General features: G+C 38.2%; 1 long non-coding RNA gene across 4 annotated transcripts in view; it reads left to right on the forward strand.

Moving 5' to 3' along the window:
- The window catches only part of LOC103879693, a 388,108-nt gene extending 385,308 nt beyond the window's left edge, over positions 1 to 2,800 (forward strand). For 3 of the 4 annotated variants that reach the window (XR_004180058.1, XR_004180057.1, XR_004180056.1), the window contains exon 8: positions 131 to 401. This is a non-coding gene — a long non-coding RNA (uncharacterized LOC103879693). Of the gene's footprint in view, positions 1 to 130; positions 402 to 1,078 lie in introns of those variants that run through there. The other variant, XR_001897354.3, reaches the window with a different exon arrangement.
- The last annotated feature ends 5,033 nt before the right edge of the window (positions 2,801 to 7,833 follow it).

The following is a 7,833-nucleotide window of genomic DNA, read 5'->3' on the forward strand; positions in this document are numbered from 1 at the left end:
TATCCTAGAAAAATCACTAGAGAGAGGGTAATGAGAATGATGACCACTTCTTTGACCTAGAGGCAAGGAAAATGAAGGAGAAGAAGAAACGTTCATTTGAGACGCATTTATTACAATTTTTATCCTTCAGGCACTTCCAGATATCTTTTAAGGCCTGGAAGGGGCAAAACAATTCAGGAAGCAGTTGAAGATAAAGAGGTTTACAACGGAAGAGAAGATCCAGGTGCCTTCAGAGAAATGCTTGTGGTTAAAAAGAGATGAAGATGAGTATCCCTGGAAAGAGGAAGAGCCAGCCAGGTATGGTCGCTCATCCCTGTAATTCCAGCACTTTGGAAGGTGAAGGCTGAGGCAGGAGGACCACCTGAGGTCAAGAGTTCAAGACCAGCCTGGTCAACATGGTGAAACCCTGCCTCTACTGAAAAAAAAAAAAAAATTAGCTGGGCATGGTGGTGGCTGTGTGTAATCCCAGCTACTCAGGAGGCTAAGGCAAGAGAATCACTTGAACCTAGAAGACAGAGGTTGCAGTGAGCCAAGATCGTGCCACTGCACTCCAGCCTGGGTGACAGAGCAAGACTCCATCTCAAAAAACAAAAACAAAGAGAAAGAACCAAGCAATGTGGAGTTGAGAGAAGAGGCAGGATGTGAACAAGGGTGCTGGGAGTATGTGGGAGTATGAGGTGGTAGGTTGAGACAGCCTGCTGATTCCTCAACTTAGTCCTTCCATTGGCCAAGGAGGAAGTGGGAGTGAGCGGATTCAGGCCTCTTAAATGTTATTCATGACCTGGAGAGAGGGTGCTCATGAGAAAAATTCCGGTTACAGCAAAGAGGCTGACAATTGAAACCAGTCCCTGCAACTGCCACTTTGCACTAGAAATAGCGCCTCTCTCCCGCAGGCGGCAATGATATAGGGAGCAGTGTCTCCATACCAGGGTCGTCTCTGCAAGTGATTCTCCCAGTCTGGGTGCAATTTCCTCATTTTAAAATAAGTGATTACACTAAATTATATCCATAGTCAAAAATAAAAGATTCCACATATTATCCTTTAGTGCATAAAATTTTCTTTCTTTTCTTTGTTTAGGAAAATTATACCATCAGCAAGACTGGCATCAGCAAGTAGTTCGCAGTGTTGATTGTTCTTGGTTTCGTAGGATTTTATAGGCGGTATGGCACTTATTTAAATGGATTTGTTTCTTTGCTACTCCTATTCCATGTTGGCTAGACAGCTTGCCTTGGGGTCTCTCATCTATTTCAGTGCCATTCCATTCATCACTCACTAATCATTAATTTGCCTGTGTTGTGTTACCTCCTGAGATTTTCTGTTTCTGAGTCAATAGAGTTGAGAGCTAATGTACATTTCACAAATATTGCTGGGAAAAGGGCTTGGAGCAAGAATTGAAGAGACTTTCTATTTTAGTATTGTATGTACCATAATAACTCATTCCTTTTATATGAGCGTGGAAGAAGGGAACTGCCAGATTAGAGGCAAGTGCATCAAAATCATTCCTCCATGTATTCAGTCAGACAGAGTTATGTTCAGCTGAACTTAAATCATAAGCAGTTATTGAGCACCAATAATATCCTTAGCATTGGGCTTGGCTAAGATAATGGAAGGAACATGAAACATGGTTTTTCTCTCAAAATAGTCACAATTAGTTGGAGAGACCATAAACAACCATATTAACAGATAAATAAAGATCAAAAGTAAATAATATTAATTGTTAATAAAAGAAAAGGTATTACAAAGCAGAACTTAATGAACAAATAAGTTATACAGATAGGAATTGCCATAGACTTTGAAAGGAAATGGGGATATTTCAGGCTATAATAAATAGTGAAGATTTTAAGGTAAAGTTTAGTGTTAGATCTTAGTGTCTTGAGTATATAGCTTAAAGTATAGGCAGGATTTGAACATATGAACAGAATTAGGAAGGAGCTATGCAAGGTGGCTGTTTGAGAAAGATCTGAACAAACACATTACGGTGAGAAATAGCACTGTACATTTGCAGTAGAGGACATATGAGTGGAAGCATTAGGAGTTGGAGTCAGATGATGGAGGCTACGGGAGATAAGCCTGAGGGTTTTGGTTTACTCTATAAGCAGTCTTTGTTCAGGACAAGGGAAATAGAACTCTGATACAGAAAGACATTGTGAGTGTCAATAAGGAATGAATAGGGCTTGAAAGCAAGAAGACCATAAGATTGATGAGAATAGAGCAAAGTCCAAGGGAATAGGCCTGAACAGATGCAGTACAGTGGGAAAAGGTGAAAGAAACCCTGGGAAGAGGAGGACTGACTCACTCACAAATGCCTATCCTCTTTCTGCTTCCTACACATTATTCTCAGAGCCATTGTACTAGCTGATCTCTCCATCTGCCATAATCTTCTTTCATAGCTTTGCATAGTTTTTTTTTTTTTGTCTTTCATGCTCTCAAAAAACTGTCTATAAAAGTGCCATACATTTTCTATCACATTCCACTGTCTTATTTTCTTCCTTATTCTTCATTCGTTCATTTTTTTTGCTTGCTTATAGTAATATGGCTCCCTTGAAAAAGCGTAAGCTCTTTGGGAGGCTGAGGCAGGAGAAGCACTTGAACCTGGGAGGTGGAGGTTGCTGTGAGCCGAGATCATGCCACTGCACTCCAGCCTGGGCGACAGAGTGAGACTCCGTCTCAAAACAACAACAACAACAACAAAGTGTTTTTAATCACTGCTAGTCACCTGGAGTACCTTAGTCATGCTGTTCTCTTCTTCCTACCCTTTTGTAAGGAAGTCATTCCACCTGTTGCAGAAACAGGATAACCATGCTCTCATCCTCCCATAAGCAGAGGGTGTGGATGGTCTTGAACTCTAATTCTTCCAAATAAGGTTGCGTTGGTGGCTGTTCATGAGACTAAAACACAAGCGTACTGAGGAAAGTAATTTCCAGATGCCCTTCTATCCAATGGCACATTTTGTAACCTGAAAGAGATGTAAATGAAGCTGACTTTTATCTTAGTTCAGTCCTCCTCGATTTGTCTAAATCTACAAAATCACAAATGCAAGAGTTCAAACAGAACTCTTGCCTACAAAGATTCATAAGCACAACGATCTACACTTTTAAAATAATAGCTGGCACACAGTAGGTGCTTAATAAATACTTGTTGATGAAGGAATGGCAGTGAGAAAAAAAGGTGCAATGATGTAAACATCATTTCTGAAGGCTGTAATTCACATTATTATCATATGTGTAATGTGTAATGAGTCTGTGCTTAAAGAATTCCAAATTAGAGTCTTGATGCCAATGACTAGCCGAAAATATTACCCCTAGGAAAATTAAATGTTGTGCGAAAATGATCTTTATTCCATTGGCAAGTGCCCATAGGACTGATGTAGAATTCCTTCAAATTTATTGAAAGAATGCTTCAGACAGGTTCTATATACTAGCAGCAGTATCTCTAAGGTCTCCTTCCTTCCAATGCCAACACTCTTATGATTTTAAGTTACTGGTTTCATAATCCAAATCAATATTCTTTTTATATAAGTACTCAGCAAGGGTAGCCACACACTTATTCCACTAAAATTTCAAATATATAATATTTATGAATGTTACCATGGGGAACAATATTCCTTGCGCCCTGTTTCAGAGCCATAAGTATTTTCATGGCTGTATTTGGTTTTGTTTGAAGTTTTGTGGGAGAGCCATGAATTTTAAAAACACACATTGAGGCACTTGTTAAGACTGAATCAAATTTCTTTAACATAATCTAACATTGTGCAGTGATAAGTTAGAAGTATAAATTGAATTTCATGTTAGACTGTGCATTTGTGATTAACTGAGAGTGACTGAATCAAGATAAAAGTCAGTTTTATTTACATCTCTTATGCAGGTTACAAATAAAATATTGGATAGAAGGCATCTGGAACATTTCAGCGTAAGCGTGTTTTAAGTCTCGAGCAGCCACCAAAGCATAGCCTTATTTGAAGATTAGGAGGTTGAGACCATCCACCCTCTCTAAGCAGGAGGTTGGGCTCAAGTTATCCTGTTTCACTACCGCAACAGGTGGAATGACTTCCTTACAAAAGGGTAGGAAGAAGAGAACAGCATGACTAATGTACTCCAGGTGACTAGTAGTGATTAATAACACTTTGTTGTTGTTATCGTTGTTTTGAGACGGAGTCTCACTCTGTCGCCCAGGCTGGAGTGCAGTGGCATGATCTCGGCTCACAGCAACCTCCACCTCCCAGGTTCAAGTGATTCTCCTGCCTCAGCCTCCCAAATAGCTAGAATGACAGGCATGCTCCACCACACCTGGCTAATTTTTGTATTTTTAGTAGAGATGGGGTTTTGCCATGTTGGCCAGGCTGGTCTCGGACTCCTGACCTCAGATGATCTTCCCGCCTCAGCCTCCCAAAGTGCTGAGATTACAGGCATGAACCACCATGCCTGGCCAAAAAATTGCCACTTAATCTAAGCAGAACTAAATTAGGTAGAAAAGTCAGAAACCTAATTTTGATCGCAAAAGAGTTTGCTCTTATTCATTCACTGCTATATGAAATATTTTTAGCAGAATTCTAAGCATGCCAGGATGATGTTTAAAAGGAAACTTAAACAATCCTTTTACAGAGATAACTGTGAGCTAAATTCACAGAAAGCTGTAATCGAGTGGTATGAGCATCTTCACTAAGAACATTATTTGAGAAGTATGGAGGTAGGAAGAACGATAAAGGAGAAAAAGAAAGAAATAGCTCAATAGGAAGAGAATATGGAACAAGCAAATCAGGGTTGAAAAAGGACTGTGTTTAACTTTACAATTTCGCTTCTAAAAGTCACTTTCTTTCAAAAAACAAAAACAAAAAATAAGGAAAATAACTATAAGCAGTGGTTCTCTTCTCCACTACAAGGTTCTGCAGTCTAGCTTAAGAAAATTCCCTTGATCTGGAAATAAGTTAGATAAAAATCCCATGGGGTAAAACTATTGTGAAGTGATTATGAGCTTTCTCTCCTAAAAGGACCAGCCACCAAAGTGTACAATAGCACAATCAGCTCAGCCTCTGTGAACTGCTTCAGGCGTGTCTCAGTGGATCCAGTGTAAGTGTTTTTACCATCGGGGAAAAAATGGTATTCCTTAGAAAATGAGGGTTCCACAGACTATTTAACATAGACATGAGAAGTGCTACAAGGCAGAAGAAGAAGTTATGGCTTGACCCTGTTAGATGATCTTCTGAGGTGTTTATTAATAAGTGATAGGTTGTGTTTTTTTTCAATGATACAGCAAGGATTTTTATCTTTTACAAGATATCAAAGGAGTTTGACTCTAATTTTCCCTGTGGATATTTGGTGGAGAGTCTCTAGATTATGGTGATAACAACACCTTAGATATTTATTCAAGAAGTGCCCCTTGTCCCTTCCTTCAGAGAATTCACAAATCTTTATTCAATTCTATCAGTCTCTGGCAAGGGAAATGCCATTTAGTCCAGTGAACAATTAATAAATGGTGCTCAGTAAGTGCTAGTTGATGATAATGATAATAATGATGAGATGATGATGATGATGGTAATAGACATCTTGATTCAAAAATATGTGTAATGTATCTGTATATATGTTTATGTATATATGTAAATATACATGTTTCAAATGCTCTTCAGCCTTGAAAATGAAGATTGCACATTTTTCTTTACCATATGTAAAGGAATGCTTTCAGTTTCTGGTTTTCTATATAAAAATTCTAGAATATTTTATCATCAATGCTTGCACTTAGTTTTAATGAGCAGTCATTTCTCAGCTGCATATAAAATGCTTCAGTAAAATAAATAGAAAAAGTTATTAGTCTGTAGTTCTTGGTGGAAAAATGATTTTCCCCAAAATTGTAGGGATTAGAAAAGTATGGTAAAATAGTAGATTTTTAACTCCTATCCAAGCCATTAATCTCTTCTCAATCTTTAGGATTCTGTAAACTTTAACATGTACTGAGTTTACTCTTGAATACTCACAGTCACTTACTCTCCTTCAAGCTCTCTCAGCCACAAATAAGATAGACAGCTTTCATGTGTGGTTGGGAAATTTCCTCTTGTAGGATGGAGTTGTGCAGGCAAGAAATAACTCTTAAGACAGTCTGGGGAATGAGCCTAAAACATGGGCAGACAGAGGGTAATGTGAGACTGTATAGGGGGATGTTTGGGGGCATAATAAATAAAGGCAGAGTGGTACACAGACATATTTTTGTCCTAGGAAAATAATGTAATGTAAATTTAGTAAAAATATGTTTGCTATTTATTCCAATATATCTCACAATAAGCTAAGAGAAATACAAAATTTGATGTCTTGTAGTTAAAGAGTAAACAACAAGGACTGTAATTTTCATCTCCTTCAGTCAGCCTGCATAATAGGGAGAGCTATTACCAATTCATTCATTCATTTGACAACTACTAATTGAGCTTTAACTATGTGTCAAGCTTTGCAATAAGATCTGCTCTTTCAAGTCAGAATCAAACACTGTCCTTATCTGAAAGGAACTCCCAGCTTGAAGGGGAGGAGGTGTATACATATGCACTTAGGATATTGAGATAAGTGAGGAGGTGGTTTGTAAAGACCCCGGGAAGTATAAAGAATAAAAGCACCCATTTGTAAGATGGGGCATAAAGTGTCAAGGGCATCCACAAACAGGAGATGATAACTAAATTGAAGGATGAGTAGGAGTTTATCAAGCAGAGTGGAAAGGCCATTCCAGAATCAGAGGCTTCTGGGCACAGGCATGATGCAGTGGGGATGATTCAGGAAGCTACAGGGAGTCTGGTGCAATTGCAGTAGGTGTTGTCTTGAAGGCAGTGATAGGTTTTGAGTTTAGAAAAATAGGCAGGCACCAATTCACAGAAAACTTTTTTTTTGTAAAGCTATAAATTTTGAGTATGAGGCAGTCCTTAACTGTATCAAATGTGAGGATATTTCTTAAAACCACATTTTTTTCAGATGCACACATGACAGAATAGTTACTAAATGAGAAAATATATAATGACATAGGACCACAATTAATCATGCACTTAATAAATGTATACTTTACTGATCACTACCAAAAAATGTACTGAACACTTATGTTTTGCCCTTCATGGTACTGGGAAAGGAAGAGGTGCAATTTAAAAGAGACAGTTCTGGTTCTTGAATTGCTTAGCATCTATTGAGGGAACAAACAGTTAACAACCCAAAACAATACACTGTGCAAATTTCAATAATGGAGGGACCTGTAGGTGTAAAAAGGATTGCAGAGATAAGAGAATCCTAGGTTTTCTTAGAGGTGTCAGGGAAAGTGTCACAGAAGGAGGCTTAGCTTACTTTTTGCAAAAGGAGTAGGAATTCTCTAGAAAGAAACATTTCTATGAAGGAGGCAATAGAGCATTTTAGGTGGGGGAAACAGCTTGTGCAAAGGCGTAGAAGTTGGGAAAGGCAAAACATGAACTTACAGGAATGGCAACAAGGTCAAAGGGCTAAGAAATTATGACTGTGAAGATTTCTTTTTATCTAATTTGGAAAATGAAAAGAGTTAGTTATCCAGCGTGTAAGAGGTAGGCAGATTCTCGACCAACTAGTTTGGCATTGGGACTCCTGGGCATAAGAACTTTTAATTAGAACATCTAGTTATTACTGGAATCTACAGCGATTCTCTGCTTGCCTGAAATATCACAGTGAAAACAATAGAGGAAGCAGCTTTGTAGGAATTATACAACATTATAAAAATGGAAATAAAACTGAAATTATATACACTTCTAATTTGAAAATGCAGATCAGAGAGAAAATATCAAAATGATAATAGCTGCATTTTAAAAGCACTATTTGTCACTACTTTGCAACCTACTATTATTG

Source organism: Papio anubis, chromosome 19 (genome assembly GCF_008728515.1).
Source record: "Papio anubis isolate 15944 chromosome 19, Panubis1.0, whole genome shotgun sequence".
Lineage (NCBI taxonomy): Eukaryota > Metazoa > Chordata > Mammalia > Primates > Cercopithecidae > Papio > Papio anubis.